The sequence below is a fragment of the Diceros bicornis genome, unplaced genomic scaffold, assembly GCF_020826845.1.
Source record: "Diceros bicornis minor isolate mBicDic1 unplaced genomic scaffold, mDicBic1.mat.cur scaffold_333_ctg1, whole genome shotgun sequence".
NCBI classification, from domain to species: Eukaryota; Metazoa; Chordata; class Mammalia; order Perissodactyla; family Rhinocerotidae; genus Diceros; species Diceros bicornis.
Genome location: NW_026691204.1, coordinates 64998 through 88809, shown reverse-complemented (window position 1 = coordinate 88809; position 23812 = coordinate 64998). Strand labels below are relative to the sequence as shown.

The 23812-nt window shown below is 36.6% G+C and overlaps 1 long non-coding RNA gene across 1 annotated transcript; it reads right to left on the bottom strand.

The window, feature by feature from the left end:
* Positions 1 to 2938: 2938 nt before the first annotated feature.
* On the bottom strand, positions 2939 to 22804 carry LOC131402902 (uncharacterized). Its single transcript, XR_009219058.1, has 4 exons — positions 22688 to 22804; positions 13421 to 13484; positions 4339 to 4434; positions 2939 to 3101 (listed from the first exon to the last, which is right to left on the bottom strand). It is a non-coding gene; the product is annotated as an uncharacterized LOC131402902 (long non-coding RNA).
* Positions 22805 to 23812: the final 1008 nt, after the last annotated feature.

Below are 23812 nucleotides of genomic sequence, written 5' to 3'. Positions count from 1 at the left end.
AACTCCACACAGAGAAACAAAAGTATAAACTACAGATGCATGGAAGCACAAAGTTTCTTAAAGAAACTACCACCAATTCAGTATTTCTGGAACAAGCAAGGAAGAAATAGTGAAAGCTGAAGCCCAACAGGTGGGCCAGGCCAGCCAGATCAAGAAGAGCCTGGCAGGTCATGCTAAGAGACTAAGACTTTGATCTGGAGGCGACACAGAACCACTGTTGAATACTGAGCAGGATCAGATTTATTCATTAGATTTACTTGCTAGATGGACAGCAGGCAGTGTTGAAGAGAGTTTTAGGGCAAGAAATGAGACCAATTGGAAGGCTGCTGGGAATAATCCAAAGAGAAAAGACGATAGCCTAAACCAAGGTTTTTCCGCTTCAGCATTTATTGACATTTTGGGCAAAATAATTCTTGGTTGTAGGGGCTATCCTGTGCATTGCAGGATGTTGGTAGAATCCCTGGCCTCTACCTCCAGATGCCAGTAGCACCCACCAAGTGGTGACAATGAAAAAATGTCTGCAGATATTGTCAAAGGCCCCCGGGAGAGCAAAACTGTTCTTTGTTATGAACCACTAGCCTAAACCAAGGAGTTAATAGAGAGGAAGGTTAAATCTGTCAGCCTTGGTGAGTGACAACGAGGGGTGAGTGAGAATGAAGTGCCTAGGATGACTCTCAGGTTTGCGACCTGGGCAGAAGAGCGGGAGACGCACATAAGCAGACTGCAGGGCATCCAAGGGAGGACGTCCAGAAGGCAGGTGGATACATGGTAGGGCACTCCTGGGGAGAAGTATGAGTTAGGGACAGAGACACTAAAGTTAACAGTGATAGCTATGATTGCATGAATAGCAGAAGAGTAAGGATGGAACCCAGGAGAAGAGTAATATTTAAGAGGTGGAAGAAGAGGAACCTGCAGAGGAGACTAACAAAGACAGTGAGAGAAGTAAGCAGAGTCAGGAAGAGAATGGGGTCACAGAAAACGTTCCAAGTAAGAGAACTCAGTTAAGACACCCAAATGCCAAGGAAATAAGTGAAATAAGGCCAGAAAAGCATCCACTATGACCCAGTGACCTAAACTGACTGAAGCCAGCACAGCTACCGGAAGTACTGGGAAGAGGAGCAGGGTTATAAGGTGAAGGAGTGAGTAGAGGCAAACGAGGTACTACACCTAGAATGGACCATGCTTTTCAGAAGTGTAGCCACAAAGAGAGAGGCGATGGGAGGCAGACAGGGGTGAGTGGTGAGGGAGAGTTTTTGCTTGTTTTTTTAATGATGAACTTCATTGTGTTTATGTGAAGAAAAAGAAGCTGATTTGAGTTGGGGAAGCAAAACAGCGGGAAGGAAGAAGTAGGGAAGATGAGGAGACAAAAAGAAAGAGATAAAAACAGACACCTATCTATCAGGGAAGAAGACAAATGATACACCAAGAATCCTAGGAACTAAAAGAGAACAGGATGAGGTGTACATATGGAGGGTTAGCCTTAGAATGAAGAACAGACAGCAACTTCTGGGAGACAAGAGAGATGGAGGTAAGTATGGATGAAGGATAGATGCAGTGGAGGAGGCCAAACAGAAATGTAAGGCTAACAAGTAGAAAGTGAGAAGTCAAGTCTGGGAACTTGAGTACAAATGGAAAAAATTTTGAGAAGCTTATAAGAGGAGTCCCTGGCAGGGTCACATAGCAGAACTAACAAGCAGTGAAAGCAATGATGAGAACTGAACCAAGATGGATGTCCTAAATCCGGGGTGGCATCTATCCACACTGCTGTGGCCTTTCTCAGTGGTGCTCAGCAATAGGTGGGAAATAGAGAGAGCCTGCTGGACTGATCCAAACTTGAAAGTATGCAGGGTGGTAGTTACAGGGGGTCCAGTTCAAATGTAAGTGCTGTAAATCAGCACAGGAAAGGTATTAAATAGAAAAGAAACATCTCAAGGTGTTTAAGAGATAAACGGATCTTTTGGCTTAATCTAACAGACTGCTGTAAGGTTTCAAAGATGTACACAATACAATGGCTCCTAATGCTCCCAAATGATAGTCAGTTGTGAAATTAAATAAAATGATAAATAGTGTGTCTCGCTGTTCTGCAAAACTAAATGTATACTAAATTTTAAAAGAGTATTTAATTGTCAAACAAATTACAAGGTACCATGCTGCCTGGACATTTTTTATATACAGATTCATGGGATTTTCCCTATCTTCAGTGAATGAGTCAAAATTATGACAATGCTTACAAAAGTAATTTTCAATCTACCCCACTAATTGTATTCAGCAATGTGGAGGCACGCTTACCTTTTTGGGGGGTGTTATAGTTTTCTGGACAGCTTAAAAACACCTAGTATAAATCTAGATATAGTGGTACATATGTATATTTGAAATAGAAAATATTTTAAAACTAATTATTTAGAGGACTATATTTCAAAGGGAAGTGTCTAAGTGAAACAAAAAAAAAAAGAGCATTTGCTTAACAGATTGAAAATTGGATCACAAATAGATATTTTCTATTACATGAGACAAATGGTATGAAACAGGCAGGCAGAGTTCTGAAAGTGTGAAAGAAGAATTATTCACCCGATGAATCAATATGGCTCCATATGAGCAAATGGGCTTCACTGGTGGTAAGAGCTAACACTTATCAAGTGCTTACGATGTGCGAAGCACCGATCTAAGCATTTTTACATATACTAACTCATTTAATCCTCACAAGAACCTCAATAATAGGACCAATAATAGTAGGTACTATTATATTACCAATGAAGAATATTAACACAGAGAGGTTAATTAACATGCCCAAGGCCAGACAGCTAGTAAGTAGCAGAGCCAGAAGTCAAACCCAAGAAGTCTGACTCCTCAATCGGTGCTTTTGACCACTCTGTTATGCCCTGATAGGGAATAGTTTTTGATACCTTCATTTCAGCTGGTTTGTAGCAGCGTATGTTGGGATCTTCCAGTGATGTTCTATATCCATCTCTCAAGAAACGTTTAAATCCATATTTTCCTTTTAATTTTCTAACCACTTTATCAAGTGTCTGGCTAAACAGAACTTCATCATCCAGGGCAAATGCAGGATAAGTGATGCAGGGGAGCAGGGCAGCATCTGTGTTCTGGCAGCAATAAAAAAAAAGAAGGGACTGTAAGTGCCTGCAGTGATATGATCAACACAGCCCAAGGAGAATCATGGAGATGAAAAGCCGATAAAAATAAGTCAATAAATAAGGAATAGATAATAAAAGGTAAGTAAATAAGAAATAAGTCAATAAATAAGTCAATAAAAGTCTTTAACTGACAGTGAGATTGCTGTGCTACAAGGGACACACAGACGCTTATATGGTATGGTTTAGTGAAGCTTACAGAGGAGATAAAACTTTATTCACCAATAAGGAGTATTTTCAAGGTTCAACACTGGACTCAAACTTTAAGATATTAATTAAGGCAGTGTGTAAAAATTTAACACCAATAACTAATCATTAAAACTTAGTTTCTCATAACAATTTTTTGGTATCAGTGAAAAACACAAAACAATCTAAATGTCCAACAATTAGATAAGTAAATTAGCAGCCATTAAAGTTTATATTGTAGAAACATTTATTGATCTGGAAACATGTCCATTCATAGAACCAGATTATCAAATATTATGAACAATATTCTCCCAGTATTATAAAATGAAAAGTATATATGTATATAAAAATATATAAAAACATATAAACACAAATGTTGTCACCCTAAGATTATAACTGAGTGGTGGAATAACGAGTGGATATTATATTATTATTACTTGCTTATTTGTGGGTTTTGTTTTTCTTTGATCATAATCCTGCATTACTTCTATAAAACAGTTATTTTTAAATAATTAAATTATTCCATTTTGAGTGTTTTCTAAGAATAGAGCCATAAATAACCCCTATAAAAATCCGCAATTGCGTACTATAGGCATATAAAAGTTTATCAGCCAAAAAAAATTGTGACTCGAATGAGAGAAAAGAAGCATGAAAAATAATTTTATTCAAAAGGAATATAAATTATGAAAAATATTTTTCTAATATTCTGTGACAAAAAAATTCATTTTGGTATAATGTTGCTACTCCCTCCTGAAAAAATAAAAGGTCTACTTTTCTCCTGTTCTACAAAAGACTCGAAAGACAAAGCAGCTGTGTCCACAGCTCTGCTCACTTCCTGAACAAGACCTCCACAGACCAGGCAAGTGAGAGGCAACGTCTATTCTCTCTTCTCTTCTCTGCTGGCAACCTCTAACATTCTGGAACACATTCTTAGAAAAGTAAACAAAATTACATAACAATCATAAACGATAGCTCTTATTAATTTATTATAAAAATATCTCACATGAGATCTTGATTCTCTGGGTAAGAGTGAGCACAAAGTTTGCCTATTGCGATTGTGAGCATCGAGATCCACAAATATAACCGACCAAGAACAGCCCTGGAACAAGAAAGAGAAAAACATTTCCTAAATTAAGAAAAAACGACTTGTAGAACATTGGGCATTTTGACTGTAAGAAATTTCACAAAAACACTAACACTGGTTGCATTGAGAGTGGCATTACAGAAGATTTTAATTTTCTTTTTTTATACTTTCAGCACTTCCCAAATTTCTTGCAATAAACATTTATTTTATAATCATAAAAAATGTTATTTTTACATTTCCCTATTTCTCCTCAGTCTTCTTATAAATCAAAATGTATTGATTGTAAGATACCTAATCAATTAAGGATATTCATGTTAATAAAAATACAAATAGTTTACTCACATTTTTGACAAGGAATAAAACAAGAACCAATTTGAGTTCACAAAATCTGAATTGTACAGTCCTAATAAAGAATGTTGATTATATGATCAAACTAAGCAAATTTAGATACAATCTAGAATTATAGATATAAAAACTACTTGATTAAAATATAGAGACAGGAGAATCTCAAATAATAAAAATGCAAATAAAAGCTAATATTCACTGTGTGTCAGGCACTGTGCTTTATGCTTCACATGGATTATCTCATTTAATCCCCATATATAGAGGATTATTATCCCCATTTTACTGAAAAAGATGCTAAATCTTAGTTTAATAGAGCACGGGTTCAAAATCAAGTCTCTAACACAGAAGCCCACACCTTAACCACTAAGTTATACAATTTCCCACAATAAAAAATATCTTTCAAGTAAGAGCCAAAAAACTTGAACAAAAAGACAGGTGTAACAAAAAATGTCAATTGGTCTGCTAACCAAGTTAAAAAAAATTTAATATTTAGCCATTAGTGCTTTCCGTATTTATGAGCATAGCCATAAGTAAACATAGCTTTGTTCTTTTACTGGGGAGCTAAACATTTTGAAAACACAGAGAATGAAACTGGAATACAAATACAGCTTCCATTACAAGAGAATACTCAGAAAAACACATGGGGAAGGGAAGAAGAGAACTATCATTCTAATTCTCACCAACTTCAAAGACGCATTCACTCTGAAACTAAAATACCTCAAATCAATCACCTAGACTGAAACTCAATGTCTAGTGGTACTAGGCCCTACCTCCAAATATCAGACTCACTATATGTACATTTTTCCTGTTAACCCACGTACATACATGAGTATTAGCTCATAAAATAGAATGATTTCTCAGGCCGGCCCGGTGGTGGAAGTGGTTAAGCGCGCACGCTCCGCTGCGGCAGCATGGGGTTCGTCGGTTCGGATCCTGGGCGCGCACCAACACACCGCTTGGCAAGCCATGTTGTGGCGGCGTCCCATATAAAGTGGAGGAAGACGGGCACAGATGTTAACCCAGGGCCAGTCTTCCTCAGCAAAAAAAGAGGAGGATTGGCAGATGTTAGCACAGGGCTGATCTTCCTCACCAAAAAAAAAAAAATAGAATGATTTCTCATTCATAATATCATTTCTTAAATCTGTTTTAACTCTGACGAGTAAATTAATAAATGAAGAAGAAATGAGTGAGGCTGTCATTCTACAACCAGATTAACACTAAACTGTCCTTTCTATTATTTGAAATTCCCTAGTTTTCATATCCACTGACAAAATTGAATTCAACAAAGCTTCATGCGGTATCTGCCACTGTCAGAGTGATGTGTTCTCTGCTTTGAGGAAAACAAGATACAACTTGACCTCTGCTCTCAAGGAGCTGACCCAGGTGATATTCAGTCCTAACCAGATGAATATTAAACAAAACAAAAAGACTGCACATGGCAGGCAATACATGACGATGTACCAAGATATGGGCCTATGTACCAAGTGAGTGGCTTAGATGAGAGAATAATAATGATAATAAATCTCTAAAGGTAACATAAAAAAAACAAAATAGGGAACCTGGGATACTTCATGGAGAAGGCAAGGACCAAAGCTAGGATCTGAATTTTTGTGGGAAGGGGAGCAGGCAGGGTAGTTAGAACAAACAGCAGAGAAATGAATAGGTATGAGATGTTGGGAGCCTGTGAATACACAAAATAACAGGACTTATAATTTATCTTTAGGCTCATAATTAATAAAGTTAATTGCATGCCAAATCAGTCTGCCTTGAACTGAATTTTTAAAAGATAAAATCTAACTAGTGTAATTTATAAATAATGAAGTGAAATAGCAAATTTGGCAATTCTTGCCATTATCTGATTAATATAAACAAGCCAATTTCTATTTTCTGGCCACGAATAAATGGTTTATTTATCTAAATTCATCAAAGTATTTGTTCAGGTTTCTTCCTCTGCCAGCCTCTAAGAAATATGCACAAAGGGAAAAATAATTTCATAATATTACTGGATTTTAACAGTGAGAGCAAATGCTAGTTAACTATATTGTGTGGCTGTCCTCTTAAAAAATATACCATGCTTAGGCATAGGGCCAAGATTCACAGGAAGATAAAATTCACCATAAAATTCACCTAAGACCATGGGCACCTATTCCTCTTCAGAAGCAAATTTTTAAGAAAGTCATCAAGGAGACCCTACTTATGGAATTAATTATCACCAACTTTAAATCATCAGACACATTAATTTTATGCCTGCAAATTTCAAAGGAAGTTTGATATGTCTGCATTGCTTTGAATGCTCTGCATAACATGAGCAATTTCTCTAGTCATTACCTTTTAGATTCTGGCCTCAGCTCATTTGTCAGTATTGTGATTTCTCCAATCAAAACCAGGAATATGAAAGGATGTTTTATATGTATATGTCACTCCAAAGTATCTGATTAACACTGTATATTTTATTTTCATCTTCCATTTCCTGAAATTATCACAACTCTACCATCATATCCTGACTCCATCTACAGAGCATATTTTAAGACTGATAGCTCAAACTGTATTCCCAAACTGAGTTTCTATGACTACTTTCTAGTAAATACACTAGAAGATGATTCAACCTAACCACTGTCATGGGGACTTGAGTTCCAATGGTGGGGAAGAGCTGCACTGAACCATCTACCTCAGACTCCATGACTGCAACAAACACTTTTGAGATGGTACCTAAAGCCAAGGGTGACATCTATGACCATAAGACACTGCTGATCTCTTTAGTCTCAATTCAAAGGGAAATGATTTGAAGGATCGTCTGGGCCTTTCTTTACCCCATCAATCACTTCTCTGAACCTGAGCTAATAGGCTTGCTGCCACATAGCATCAAAGCATAAAACAAGATGAACCCACTCAGTGTATCTACTACACATGATTTCTGTTCTTCTGAATGCAAAATCATACCACAGAACTACCATCAGGAGACTTTCTTCCCTAGTTCAGCATTAAGCTGTTCTTGAGCTCCGTGGCAGAGCCTGGAGAGCAGGATTCTTACAGAAAGGATATTTACTGATGGGAATTACCCCTCTGCATCATGGCTGTGGTGGCAATGGGCATGTAAATAGTCAACTTTTACTTACTGGCCCAACAGTAGCTTCCAGCAGCCCCTCTCACAAGCCATGCTTCTCTTTTCTACAGAAGATTCTACTCACATGCGTTAAAAGAACTTTCCAACTACAGAGCGAGGTGAACCTGAGTAGTAATTCTTAGGGTTTCAGAAAGGGGAGAGCTGAGACTCAGACCCAGGAACCACAAAACTGTTGCTTAGCATGTCTATGACATTTGCTGAGTGTGAATTATAATTTATTTAAAAATTATTATTTAAATAGTGTCAAATATCACTTAAATATTATATATGTCACTATATTTATAGAGAATATATTTGAAAGTATGATGAAATATGTGATTCTCATATTGATGAGTATGTTTCTAAATGCTCCAAATTAGCCTTTATTATAAACTTATCACTAAAGACATTAGGCCATTTTATCACATTTTCTTCTTAGATATTTTCTGCCAAAGAAAAATAACTTGCTTTCACAGGGAAGATTTAAATGATAAGGTTTTTTCCTTGAATAATAAGACAAGTCTGACATTTTAAAAAAAAGAAGAAAGGAAGTGTAAGAACACATAATAACCATTATCAAAGCTAAAAGCTTATTCCACCCAACAATTTTCCATAAAAATAAAAATTAACATTTATCTTATCTCATACACTGAAGCACAAAAAGGGCAAAAGGCAAGCCTTTCACGCTGTTTGCCAAGTGGATGTCTCATTCAGAAGTTCAACAATTAAGAAGAAAATAATGTGGTCAAAAGGTAAAAACTTCCAGTTATAAAATAAATAACTCATGGGGACGTGATATACAGCATGGTGACTACAGTTAACAATACTGTACCGCATATTTGAAAGTTGCTAGGAGAGTTGATCTTAAAAGTTCTCACCACAAGAAAAATAAATTTGTAACTACGTGTGGGTTTGGATGTTAACTAGACTTATTATGGTGATCATTTCATAATATATACAAATACTGAATCACTATGTTGTACACCTGAAACTAATATGTTGATTACACCTCAATAAAAAAATTAAATTTTTTAAAAAAGAAGAAAATGGCTTAAAAGTTTTCAAAAGCAAATGCACAGTTCTCACCTCTAAAGGTAGAAAGCATTCAAGATTTAAGATTTCCTGTACTAATAGTTGATATTCCAGATTCATTACCAAGTGGCTTTGGTTTAATTCCTGTTCTGCCTCTTTGTTGCATGACCAGTGAAAAGCCACCTCAACTCTGTGACCACTCATTTTGAGAGAAGGGCCCTTCCAGCTCCAAAGATCTAAGATTGTCTGAGTTGCGATCAATAGGTGTACTTTTTCAAAGCTCTAAATTAATTTAGTTAAAGACACATGATCAGGTCTTCTAAAACACTACATCAACAGTTTTTGGAAATAGCTGAGAATATTCATCTGATCTGAAATCCCTCAAATCTTGAGGAGGTTTCTATAGGTTTTCATTTGAATAAAAACATTTCTTTGTTACATCAGTTCTTTTCCCAGCCACTGACTTCTAATTAGACCACAGCCCATTGAAGGACATGGAGCAATATGATAAAATGATTAAACACTGAAAAGATCATATGCACTCTTAAATGTGCTACTATTTAGCAGGTATATTTTTAACTTTGCTGTAGAGGTGGGAATTTTAACATTAACAAAGTCAGGTTTCTGTAATTCTCCACATCAGAAACAAAAATGAAAGGGAATTGGTAAAACTAGGATACTGTTTGATATTATCCAAAAAAAAGGAACATGGAGAGCTCCACTTGCAACATGTGACATCTATGTGGCTAAAGGAATAAGACATTATTTGTCTATATTTCCATCCAAAATACTCAACGAATAGTCAACTCGGCAAACATTTGGCACACAGCTCTGCTGGGAATGGACATGAGCTAACCAAGGTCAATATTAACTCTGCTTAGAGCAGTCGTTCTCATCCTTGGCTGAACATTACAATTCCTGGGCAGTTGGAAACATCTCAAGGCCAAGGTCTCCCCCTAGACCAATTAAATCAGAATCTCCAGGGGTAGAGCCCAGCAATCAGTATTGCAAATAATTCCACTGTGCAGCCAAGACTGAGACATTATGGCTGAGGAACAATTCTAGCAGTATATTTATAACTCAGAATCAGAAAGTATAGTAGAGCAATTCAGTGCTTTTAGAGTTATGGCTAAGAGATCTATGAAAGCTTCCTGGGAAAAGTAGGCTGAAGACAGAGCCCTGAAACATGGGTAGTTAGGAAAGGTAGCATGTATACGTGTGGGCTTCTATGTAGGTGGAGGCATATATGTAGTATATATACCAGACACATAAGCAACATACACTAAGACTCAGGGACATCAAAGGAGATGGCACGATTGCAAAAAAGAGCTGACCAATACCTTATAATGTCCAACCTAGACACAAAACTCCATTCAGCACACTACTTGGTATGCCATGGAAGGCAGAAGAGCAAGACCTGTATCTTTCCAGACTGCTGCTGTAACACTATTGATTTAGTCCATGACTCCTCTAAGTCTCCTTGAAATACTCTCTAGAAGCTTTTCAGTCCAATCTCTTCATTTCCGTTCTTTAACATTACCAGTACTTCATTAACAATAACAAGAGATAATATTTATTGAGGGTTTAATCTTTGCCAAGCACTATACTAAGCTTTTTATTTGCATGAAAACCTTCTGAGTTAGGTCCTAGTATCATTATCTCTATTTTTTTAGTTGAGGAAGCCGAGACAGGTAAACAACTAGCCAATGTCACAGAACTCACTAGTGGGAGTACAGAGCGTACAGTGAGTCTCCTGACTCCAAATACAATGCCATTCTTTTTTTTTTAATTGAGGTATAATTGACGTATAACATTATATTAGATTCAGGTGTACAACATAATGACTCAATATTTGTATATACTGCAATATGATCACCACAATAAGTCTAGTTAACATCCATCACCGTACATAGTTACAAAAATTTTCTTTCTTGTGAAGAGAACTTTTAAGATCTACTCTTAGCAATTTTCGAATATGCAATACAGTATTATTAACTATAGTCACCATGATACACATTACATCCCCATGACTTATGTTATAACTGGAAGTTTGTGCCTTTTGACCCCCTTCTCCTATTTCACCCACCCTCCACCCCCGACCTCTGGCATCCACCAATCTGTTCTCTGTATATATGTGCTTGGTGTTTTGTTGTTTTAGATTCCACATATAAGTGAGATCATATGCTATTTGTCTTTCTCTGTCTGACTTATTTCACTTAGCATAACGCCCTCAAGGTTCATCTATGTTGTCACAAATGTCAAGATTTCATTCTTTTTCATAGCTAAATAATGTTCCATTGTATAGTCATGCATCACTTGATGATGGGGATATGTTCTGAGAAATGTGCTTTTAGGCACACTGTATGCTGTTCATCATTGTGTGACTATCACAGAGTGTACTTACACAAACCTAGATTGTATAGCCTACTACACACCTATGCTACATGGTACTAATCTTATGGGACCACCATCATATATGCAGTCCATTGTTGACCAAAACATCGCAATGCGCCACATGATTGTATATATATTTACCACATTTTCTTTATTCATTCATCCATCGATGGACACTTAGGTTGTTTCCATATCTTGGCCATCGTAAATAATGCTACAATGCCATACCTTTATGCCATGTTTATGCCTTTATACCTTTATGCCATACTCCTTCCTTCCTTCCCACCTACCTATCTATCTAATATACCTATATACATACACAAACACAAACACAGACATACACACACACATATACACACACAAATTCATACATACACACGTACACACTAATTTAAATGAATGTACTGAGAGTGAGGCAAGGGTGAAAAGGAAATGAGAAGTACTGAAGGATACATGTGGGACTTCCATGAGTATGTTGACTCTTCCAGTGAGAAAGAAATGTTGACATAAGCCAAGAGATCAGTGCCAGAGGCACCAAGAATCTCCAGGAGAGGCATAATATTAATAATCATGATTTCGATAGGCTCACACCCCTCAAACCCCCATGAGCTCTGATCTCTCCATTTCTCCAGCCAGAGGTCTTGAGAGAGGAGGAAGAGTGTGGGAAGTGGGCGATTTAGTCTTGGGCACCCAAAATAAGGTGCTGCTCCCCTCTTCCCAATCCGTTCATGTCTATGTTCATTCTTCATTCTTCATGTCCTGGATGTAAGCAGAGTCCATCCTCCAAGAGGAAGTTAGAGTGAGAACAGAAGTGAGTTTGTGGATGTAGGGAGTGAAAGAGAGGCAGTTGTACTATAACACTTCAACTTAAAACTTTCTTAAATTCAAGACTTCGGGTACATAGTATTACAATTGCCATAACAAAAACCATGTTACCTTTTGCATATCTGCATAACTTTCTAAAATGTATTTTTACTGACTCGGCATTTTAATTGGTTGTTGTTTTTAGTGCCATCAAGTCCGTTCCGACCCCTAGTGACCCTGTGTACCAAAGAGCAGAACCCCGCCTGGTCTTTTTGCTCCATCCTCTCACCTTCTGGTGCTGTATCAGATAATGCTCCAATGCTATTCATAGGGTTTTCATGGCCAATTTTTTCAGAAATGTGTGGTCATGTCCTTCTTCCTAGTCTGCCTTGGTCTGGAAGCTTCCCTGAAACCTGTCCACCACGGGTGACCCTGCTGGTATTTGACATACCAGTGGCATAGCTTTCAGCATCACAGCAACACATGGCTGCCACAGTATAACAACCAACAGATGGGTGGTGAGGTTCCCTGACCAGGAAACGAACTCAGACCACAGCAACGAGAGTGCTGAATCTTAACCACTAGACCACCAAGCATTTTAATAACTTAAGGTTAATTATAATATCAGCTGGAAACCGCCTTTGCCCTCCCATCTTAAGAATCTTTACAAAAATTGCTAAAGACAATTAGCCTAGTTCTTGATCCAGAGTAATAACCTGTATTCCTACATTTTATTCCCTTTCATTGACAACTCAATCCACGGTCACTTGATTGGGTGCAGAAACTTGTTAAAGATCTTGTTTTAAGAAAATTTAAGGCAACCCTTAGGATTTCTCTTTTATCCCGAAGAAAATGAGATTTAGACATATAATTACAGCCAGTTGAGGGTTAAGCTAGGATTAAAATTTCCAATTCTTTGGCTGCACATATTACACAAATTCCCCTCTACATAAGATTTACATTAAGTTGAAACCAACATGAGAACTAATATGGAAAATATATGATATATAAGGCTAGGAATATTTAAAACTGTGAAAGCTCAACAAGAGACCTGAGGAAAAAGCTAGGGAACAAAGACAATGAGAATTCTTTATGAAGAGATTTTTTTTTTTTTCTAATTAAGCAATGTTTTTTAGTTAGAAAACTAAAATTTAACCGGCAAATCATATTCAAAGGAAAGTCTGTTCAACCATGGTCTGCCACATAAATTTCAGACATTCTCTGATCATAAGGAACAACTTGGTTAATGAATGGCCAAATTAATTAAAAACATAATTCAAATAAACAATCACAGTTTATTGTTACTATTGCTGTTTTTTTTACCTGGTTGCCAAAGAGGTTGAATCCATTAATTGCTTCTAGAGCTGCTTTTGCTAAGCCAACAGAGCTAAAAGAGAAAAGGAAATACTTTATAACTCTAATATATCTGGCTACAAAATAAGAACCATTATCTGATGAATATTCACAAGTAAGTTTCTTTATTAAAACTTAGAACAACTTCTGTAGGAAGAATAATGTCTAAGAGATCGCAGTCTGACATTTCACTATTTTAATTTCTCTTTTTTATAGTTAGTGATCTTCTGGGAAAAATATTTCTAAGTTCACCTTGATCTAGGCAAATGGTCATACTATTGATGGGAGTAGTTTTAATTCCAGTATCATTTATATTCACTAACTCAAGAAAAAAAAAGATGAACTTTAGAGGAAGGTATATTATAATATGTGCACAGTAATAACAAGGTTGCGCATCATTAGCTCAGATCAATGTAAAAGAGCTTTTCTGATATCAACTCTGAGCCTTAAAAAAAGTTCTTGCACATCATACACTTACCACGGAGTGGGGTTTAATATACCCATTCAAATACTCTTTGCTTAGAGTCCAATAAAATAGGCATTACTTTATGCTCACAAAACAACTGATCATCATACCTCTCATTTTTTGCTATATTGTTCTGTTTATAATAAAATACGTACTCCTTTGCCCTCTCAAATGCCACATACAATAGTGCTGGAAAATGGGAAGACAAATTTCATTAAAAATATGACTGTCATCTTATAAATAACATTTAAATATTTTAGATCTAATATCCAGTTTATTTTACTTATTGCATTTTTTCTGTTTTTATTAAAAGCAAATGCATATGCTATTAATATCATTTAAAATTAATGATCAGTCATCATTTCAGCATTTCTCTAAAGGAGTGATTATCAAAGTGTGGTCCCCAGAGCAGTAGCATTATCTGGGAACTTGTTAGAAATGCCAATTCTCACTCCTCTCCAGGAGTGGGGCCCAACAATCAGTGTTAAAAAGCCCCCCAGGGGGTTAAATGCACTTTAAATTTGAGAACCACTGTTCTAAGCTATTCGAATCATCATTATCTACATTTTCAATGGGTTGTTTACATGAAATGTTCTCAAGTATGCATTACTTTTAATACAGGATAGTAAATAGGTGGGAAACCTTTTAAAATACATGGATGGGGAAGTGGAGTAGACATAAGTTTCCCTATTTCTCTCACTAAGTACAACAAAAAACCCTGGACATCACATAACAAAAATAAAAAGCCTCAGAAAGATGGAAAGCCAGACTGGCTAGGAGCCTTAGGATTCTAGGAACAACACTTGGTAAGTTCCCTGAGTTTCCTTTTTGCCTCCAATATACCAGACTTAGAGCTAAAGAAGCCAAAAACCAGGAAATGCCAGTAGGTGTATTAAAAAAAGCCCCAACAAAAGCCTGCTCTCTCTAGCTAAAGGACCAGGAAAAGGATAGCCTAGCAAAACACAATAGACAACAACCACTCAAAATTTAGACAGTTTAAAATTTAGAGAAGAACCACTCAAGAAAAGAAAACTGTGGCCCTACCCCCACTCACTCCTGTAAAGGCTAGTGGGGAACCTAGACTTCTACATTGAGTCTATAATAAGGAACTGCACCCAACCTGCAACCCTCTCAGCTGCCGTGTGGTGTCAGAGAAGTCCAAGAAGGAAGCCAAGACTTTCATTACCAATGAGTGTTAAGAAGTCTCCCCCCTCACACTTCAGCGTCAGTGGAGAACACACGGAAAGCCTAGACTTCCACACCTGCTTGCCAGTAATGAGGTGAACCTACCCTTCCTGCTGGGATGGCATCAGAGGAGGTCCAATGGAGAGTCAGTACTTTCACTAATGCCCAGCTGCAAAGAGGCCACATCCTCTCCCTGTTCCATAAGTAGAGGCCAACTGGGAATGAGTAATGAGGCACTCCTATCCTTCCTAGCCAAGGAGGTATCAGTGGAGGCCTACTGGGGAACTAGGCATCCCAACTGGACCCAGCAACAATGAAGAGTCTCCATCTTGGATATCAAAGAAAAACCTAGACTTACATTCCTACCCAGTAGTAATGAGGTGATGACCCTGCCCCCTTCCCCTGGCAGAGTGGTGCCAAAAAAATATAGCTAAAATAGAAAGTTAAAATAAGATTCAGGGTGTTACAACATAATACTCAAAATGTCCACATTTCAATCAAAAATCACTGATCATGTCTAGAACCAGACCCAGCCAAACTGAATGAAAAAGGACAATCAATAGATGCTAACACTGAGACGAAAGCAATGTTAAAATTATCTAACAAAGATTTTAAAACAGCCATAATAAAAATTCTTCAATGAGCAATTATAAATATGATTGAAACAAGTGAAAAGATAGAAAGCCTCAGCTAAGAAACAGAAAAGTGTAAACAAAGTTTTTACAAGTGAAAAATTACAATAATAAAAATTAAAAGCTCAGTGGACAGGATCAATGGCAGAATGGGGGAGAAAGGGGAAACAATAACCAAATTGGAAGATAAAACAATAGAAATTATCCAATCAGAACAAAAGAGAAAAAAATTGACTAGAAAAAAAAAACGAAGAGAGCTTCAGGGACCTTTGGGGCTATAACAAAAGATCTAACATTCATGTCATTGGACTCCCTCAAGGAGAGAAGAAAAAGGGCAGAGCTAAAAAAAAAAGTACTTGAAATAATGGCAGACAACTTCCCAATTTGCAAGAAACAAAAAGCTACAGATTCAAGCAGCGAGTGAAACTCAATCAGAATAAAATAAATATATCCATGCTAGGCACATCAAAACTTTTGAAAACTAAAGACAAAGAAAAAATCTTTAAAGTAGCCATGGACAACATTTTACCTATAGGGGAAAAACAACGGAATGACAATGAATTGCTTACCAAAAACCATGAAGGCTAAAAGGATGTGGCGCAAGTGTTTTCAAGCATTGAAACAGAAGAACTGTCAACCCAGAATCTTATACCAGTAAATATATCCTATTTGTTTATTTATTTACACAAGACATTCCCAGATGAAAGAAAAATAAGAAATCTGTCACCAGTAGATCTACCCTAAAAGTATGACTAAAGTAAATTCTCAAAACAAAATGATTGCAAGCAACCAACCAACCAATCAACCTTGGAACAATCAAAAAGGAAGAAAAAATATAGTAAGCAAAAATATGGGTACACACGATAGGCTTTTCTTCTCCTCTTGAGTTTTATAAATTATGTTTGACAATTACAGCAACAGTTGTAACACTGTGGGTTCTAAATGCATGTGGGAAAAATATTTATGATAACTATAATATAAATGGGGGAGCGTAACAAGACATAAATGGAGGTAAGACTTCTATATTTGCCTCCAGTGGGTGAAATAATGACCGCGGTACACTCAGTTTATATATATAATGTAATACCTAGAGCAATCGCTAAAAAGCTATACAAAAAGATACCTTCAAAATCATTACAGATAAATCAATACGCAATTCTAAAAAATGCTGAAGAACCCACAGGAAGGTAGGAAAAAGAAAACAGAGAAATGACAAGGCCTAGAACCTGAAGGAATAAAGTCCAAGCGAAAAATATGTGCCAGTTTAAAACATGTCTGCAAATTCTTTGACAGTCTTCCCATCAAGAGGTGGACTCTTATTCCCCTCACTAGAATATGGCCTGGTCTTACTGACTCTAACAAATAGAATGTGGTGGAAGTTATACTGCATGACCTCTAAAGCTAGGTCATAAAAGGCAATACAGCCCCCACCTGGCCCTCTCTTTTGTGACGCTGGACCTTGGAACCCAGCCACCATGTTGTGAGGAAGTCTATATGAAAAAACTTCATATAAGTCTTGTGGCAGACAGCTCCTGCCAAGGTTCCAGTCAACATTCCGATACCTGAGTGAGGAAGCCATCAAGCTGACTCCAACCCCACCCACAACTGACGGAAAATGCATAAAAGACCCTGAGCAGGAACCACCTAGCTTAGCCCAGCAACCCTCAGAACTATGAGAGTTAATACTAATAAAATATTGTTGTTGTTTTATGCCTCTAATTTGGGGGTAGTTTATTGGCAACAATAGGTAACCAGAAAAGAACCTAAGTCAGGTTCCTAATTCTATCACGTACCCAGAATAAGTAGGCCAATCATACTCAGCCTTGCATGCTCCAAATGGAAACCAAATAGTACCTGCATAAGAATTCTAGACTCCTGGAACCTAAGGGTTAGGAGAGCCCCTAGGGGTCATCTATTCTGACAGTTCATGCAAAAACATCCATCGTCAACTGGTGTTCTTGCTTAAGAATGTGTTCCTGATGTCCTAGGAGTTCCCTTATAGTCCCCAACGCACAAACATTTACATGCATTTAACTGAGTAATACCAGAAAACCTCCACTTACAGTGTGACGTACATGTGTTATGAAGACTGTTTGTAGTATTTTGAGAAGCGAGAATAAATAAATTATTCAAAAGGCAAATATCCAAAAGAAATACTGCACTGGAGGAGATACACGATGTAGCTAACTCAAGGTTTTGTCTTTAACAAGACAGCTAAAGGATGAATTTTGAAATTGTCTTCTAAATAAAGCATTACAAAAAAAAACAAACACTGTACCTGGACTAGAGTAAATGTGGAACTCTTTCTCTTTTAACTTTCTTTCCCAATGCAATTGGTTAAATAATTGGACTTAACTGAAATTCACAAATATGTTACTTTATTATCCACTGGTTATTTAAATCTCTGGCTACAGCAAGCTATTTAGAAACTCAAACATACTCCTAATGTGATCTTACATTTTACTGTCAAATATAATACATACTGTTGTAAGAGTTAAAAATATTTTACTAGCACAAGACATTCTCAGAAAATTAAATTACTCTATAATTAGTTATTGAATATATTAATATTAGGTGAATACTACCAGTAGAACATTCACCAATCTGGTCTTGAAAAGTGTTACCTTAACATTCATTTAACAGGGCTAAAATGAAGTGATGTTCGCTTGGGAGATAGTTTGTAATAAAAGTGGTTTGTTGCATATTTCAAAGCTTTTCTAGAAAAGATGATGGGTTTGGACTCAGTGATTGACAACCCACCACAGAATCCAAAAAATTCATTGACAAGCATGAGAACTAAATTCACATCCTCCTGCTCATTAACACTATGCTTTAGTTCCCTGAGCCACCCAATCATATCCCCTGAAACAGCAAGAACTTGACAGGACTATAGTTTTAATGGGTGCTGATGAATTGTTCAGTACAGCAAAAATACATAAAATGAAGCAGAACGGAGGGATAGTTGCTTCTATCATAGTTCAATGACTGGAACATCAAAAATGATTTAAGAAGATTAAGTAGTTACTTTAAATAACAAGCACTGTGTGGAATAAAATGGTCACTAAAAACATCTTAAACTGAGTAAAGTGGTGATATGATGGTTACTTATCTGATATTTTAGTGATGGCTTTCTTTATTGGAAAAGCCAAGCGAATAGAACATAAAACCATGAAAAAAAAAAAAAACTGAAAAATCAGATCTAAATTTCTAAATTCTCTTTGCTTCTACAGTCTTCTTTGTACCGCAAATATTAGATTTAACAAAGTAAAAAAGGAAATTATGCTATTAAATAGAAAGTTCTATTTAGGAGTTAATGTTTCAAAAACTTTTCTTTCTATTTGGGCAGATATCCACATTACTAAGTTATTAAGTACAATTTTCCTTTTTCTTCCCAACAGCCAAAAAATTCAAAGTTAGTCTTGGTGAAGGTTCAATTCACATCTTATAGATGACTCATCTCTTCTCCAAAACAAAGAATTTTGGTTTAAAGGTAGTCCCAAGGTGTAGGAATATCCTCACATAAATGAGGAAGGGGAAATATAAAGATTAAAATACTTTAATTCAACTTGGAGCAGCTGAGAAGACTACTTGGATACGTAATTCTGGGGGTTAAGAATTAGTGCTACAATAAATAGGTACCAAAAAGATATATGGAGGAAAATGTAATTAAATCAAATAATATAGGATTTTAAAATACATAGGCATTTGTTAGAGACTGAACAAGAGAAAAGAGGAGAATTAGCTGACACAGTTCCAGACACCCTGGGAGAAACTGAAAGGAGCATGTCACTTGAGGAAAGTCAAGTCAACAGAAAAACCAGGAAAGCAGGGAACACTTGCTTAGGAAACATTTCAAGAAAATCATAGTGAGCCTAGAGCAATGGATCCTTTTCCTAAAGCCCTGAAAAGGGTGAGGCAGCTGCTAGAATGCGGTTCAGATAAATGTAAAGAGATCACCTTTCAGAAAAAAATTCTAGGGTTTATCTAAGAAATACTAAATAATTCAAAAACTTGGACTAAAAGGGATACCAGCAAACCTGGGGCTGAAAAGGGCAGATCAGGAAGGGTCTGATCAAAGCATTAAGCTGAATCAAGCTGTACTGATTACTAAACAAAGATATACTTGAAACTTATAACAGTTTCACCAAGAGCATATACCCTACTGTTCTTTCAAACTTTAGAAAAACTTTTTAAGACTTGAAAATACAACGTGAAAGAGCAGAAACAACTTTGGACTTGGAGGCCAATCACCTGGAATCCAGTTCTGATTCTACTACTTACTGGGGTGTATCATTTAAAGGCAGGGTCGGGGGGAGATCGCTAAACCTTCTAAACCTTAGTTTCTTCCCGTATAAAAGGCAATAATGTTCCCTGCCCGACCTAAATAAAATATATTCTGTAACTGGACAGTGCCACAGATTGCAATTATTAAAGGACCACTGAGAATGGATGCTGAAAAGGGAGGCTCTGACTTCGGAATACTATGTGTGCCTTTTGGGGGCCTAGGGGTGGTAACCTTCTTTGATCAAGTTGCAGCTTAGAAGGGATGTGCCCAGTGTGATAAGGGAAGAAAGGAACATTCACCAAGCCAGTCGCTTTGGCCAAGGCCCTAGTGAGCACCAAGGCAACAGTCAGATTGTGCTCTGTCTCTTCTCTGACTCCTGCTAAGGAGGACCGTATAGTACACAGCTAGAGGGAGAACGGCAAAGAAAGCCAGAAGGCAAAAAGGGTGGTGTGGGTACTTACAGCAAGAGTTACTGTAGACTACTTCAGGCTGTCTGAAATGAGGAGGACAGCTTAAGGAGATAACAGGGTATTGCACTAAGCAGTAAGGATCAGATCCAACCAGGCACAGACAGTTCTGGGATGTCTTACAGCAGCAACAGGCTAAGCAGCAGCTCCACATTCCACTACCCAGGCCTGAGCACAGAAAGATACTGGCCTCCCACGACTACCGCTATCGCTGCGTCCGTCAGTGCCAAGTCCGCCTGCAGTGTCAAAATAGACCCTTTTGGCACCAGAGGTGACACATCCAAGAAGGCTTGTGGAGATCTGAGGTCAGACACATTTGAAAAAAATGTTTAGAATTCTTATGGAGAATTGTAAAGTGTTATACCATAGAAAATTAAAAGATCAATGTTAAATGTATAAAACCCATCATCCAAACCTAATGGCAAACTTCATTACCCATCCATTTGAATAGAATTGGCCTGCTACAATTAAGATTAATTTTGCATGCAAAAGGTAGCAAAGAACATCATATAATGATCTTCCAAGCCTTGAAATACAATCCTTAATGGTTCAATTAAAGATTAGCACCTTAGTTACAAGAAAACAAGTTGGAGCCTGTTTTTTCACTAGAAACCTTCCAACACCTTCACTTTCGAGGATGGTATCTTTCACCCAAGGTTCTTTCTGAGTTTACTACACTTTTTATAAACAGAAAAAATGCTACTCCAAATATTTTATACTGAAAATAATGTCAGTGGGATAACATTGGCATGTATCAAACGGTTATTAAAACGCAGATAAAAGGTCTGATAAATCATAAATGCTAGAAAGGTAAATTTTTAAAAATCACCTTTTCTAATCAAATCCACTTTCTTTCTTGTAATTTGATAATCTGGAAAATGTTGAGAACTTAATTTGGATTATGGCTGAAATATAACATTATCTTCCTATTTTTAATATTTGCCAGAATTTGTTTAATGTCTGAACTGAACTTTCCCACAAATTATTTCTCCACTTCACTGACTTCTTCACTGATTGTTACTATTCTGCTGTGCACTATAAAAATGCCTCATATGAATCATAAAACTTACAGAAAAATGTTTGTATTTTAGTTAACCCAGAGTTAACTGAAGTCCTTTTTGTTTCAATCTTTGTTATTAAAATATTCTTAAATGTGTGAGTACACTTGTATTCTAGTGCTCACTTATGCCAGGTATTCAAATGCTTTACATATATATTAACTCAATCATTATAACAACTTTATAAAGTAGAAACTATTATTATCTTCATTTTATAGATGAAGAAACTGAGGCATGGAGATGATACACAGCTAGAGATCTGGAGCCAGTTTCTATATCTTAGTTTATATCTTATATTGGCTTAGTTTTCTGTGTGATTAGTTCTTCTACCCAAAAAAATATACAGCTGTGGATTCCTCTTAACCACTGTTTCTTAAACTGTTTCTCTACTTCAAGTCTCAATGATGTAAACTGACCTATAGTTAATCACCTTTAAATTCTTAAATCTTTTAGTGTGAAATGGATAGGACTCATTGAGCTACACTTTTTAGTTAAAAGATGACCTCCTGGGCAAAAATTTACAACATCTGAAAGGTGCAATCAGTCATTAAAGCTATTTCCCTCACCCTAAAGAGTAAAGGAAATTCACAAACTACTAACATAAGTTATCAACTATTCTTGTTTATTCAAACCCCCTAAACCACAGCTCAAGATGGTGACCACACCTCTCAGAGAAAACAATGAATGTTAAGTTTTATATGAAGAGTATAAGTATCTCTGATTAGGACAAAAATCAGCTCTATAACATGGAAGGGAATTTTACATGCAATGTATATACATAGGTGTTTGGCAATTTTAATTTCCTTGATCTTTCAAAGAGTGTCATTGTAAAGAGGAAAAAGAAAATGACTTGGCTGAGCAGCAAGGCCAAGCCGTGGACTGGAGGCTGATATGCATGTACCAACACCACGGGAGGCTGGGAAAGACACCCTGCTCCTTTCCTGCATCTGTTTATCGGCACTGAGAGCAGACTCTTCTGGTTTAATTTTAAGTGAATTTCATCTGCATCACATAGAAAAAAAAAAAAAGAGATGAAATTAACATAGAAACCACAGTTCCCATCTAATACTTTTGATTTTTATTCATATTCAAATTCCACACATTTAAATTAAAAAAAAAAAACCCTTAGAAATAAACAAATTACCTCGAATGTAGCTCTGTGCTGCCATTATTATATTTGCTTCCTCTTTCCCAGACACCAAAATCAGGCACACGGTAAACTCTTTCTACACAAAATACAAGGTTTTGAATAAAAGAGACCTAAAAGAAACGAAATAAAACATAAGGACACATGCAGTAACAGGATCTTTCGATACTGATAAGAACAATTAGATACCGTTTGAAAACCAAATACATACTTGCCTACTAGCACTTTTTTACCATGTTGAAACTCTTGTGATTATTACATTACTATTAATATTCTGCTATACCCGGCTTTTCAAATATAAAGCTTAAAATGAGAACCTAATATTATACCGTACAGATACAGAATTTAAATCCTATCAATGCTCCAACGATAATTCTTCAATGATACACTTATTACTGTTCATGACTACTGTGCATCTTAAGAATTAAGAAAAACATAAAGCACTCTTTTATACTAGATAATAATATTTGGAATCTAAAATAGCCATATGAAATGTTAAATAAGCCTAAAACTTGAGAGATAAAAAGGTATTTCTCAGTTCTGCAACGAGCCAGTCCCATGTTGAATAAACCAGGAGTCTTGGGTCTATTACTCCTGGAATCTAATTTTCCTCCTGCCTTTTCGACAGCTATAGGTACCCATTCTTATAAACTCAAAGCTTGCACTTGGAGGTAGGCTCCAACCAACAGGTCAGGAGTCACAGCTTCCGTGTAAGGATTTCAAATATTTGATGAAGTTTACACTCTCAGAAGTAACTACGGAAAGCAAAGATTACGGTCAGTTCTTATTTAATAAAACTTTAGTCATTTTAATAAAGGCAATATCTTAAGTGGGCTATGGTCCTGATTATAGGGTTTTTAATTTAGTCATCATGTTTGGTTCAATAAGACAAACTGAATATGTGCATCGAGCCTAGCCTTCATCTCAAGATCCCTCTCAAGTGGCAATATATATTCCCAACTGCCACCCTACACACACATAATTAATATAATGTATATACCTTCAGAATGACAGAATAATAACACTGAAAACCAAGGTAAGGTCCCACCAGTAGACCAGAAACTTTGAGAAATTACAGGAAGACAGAAAGCAGTAGGAAGGAATTGATCAAGAAATCAGAGC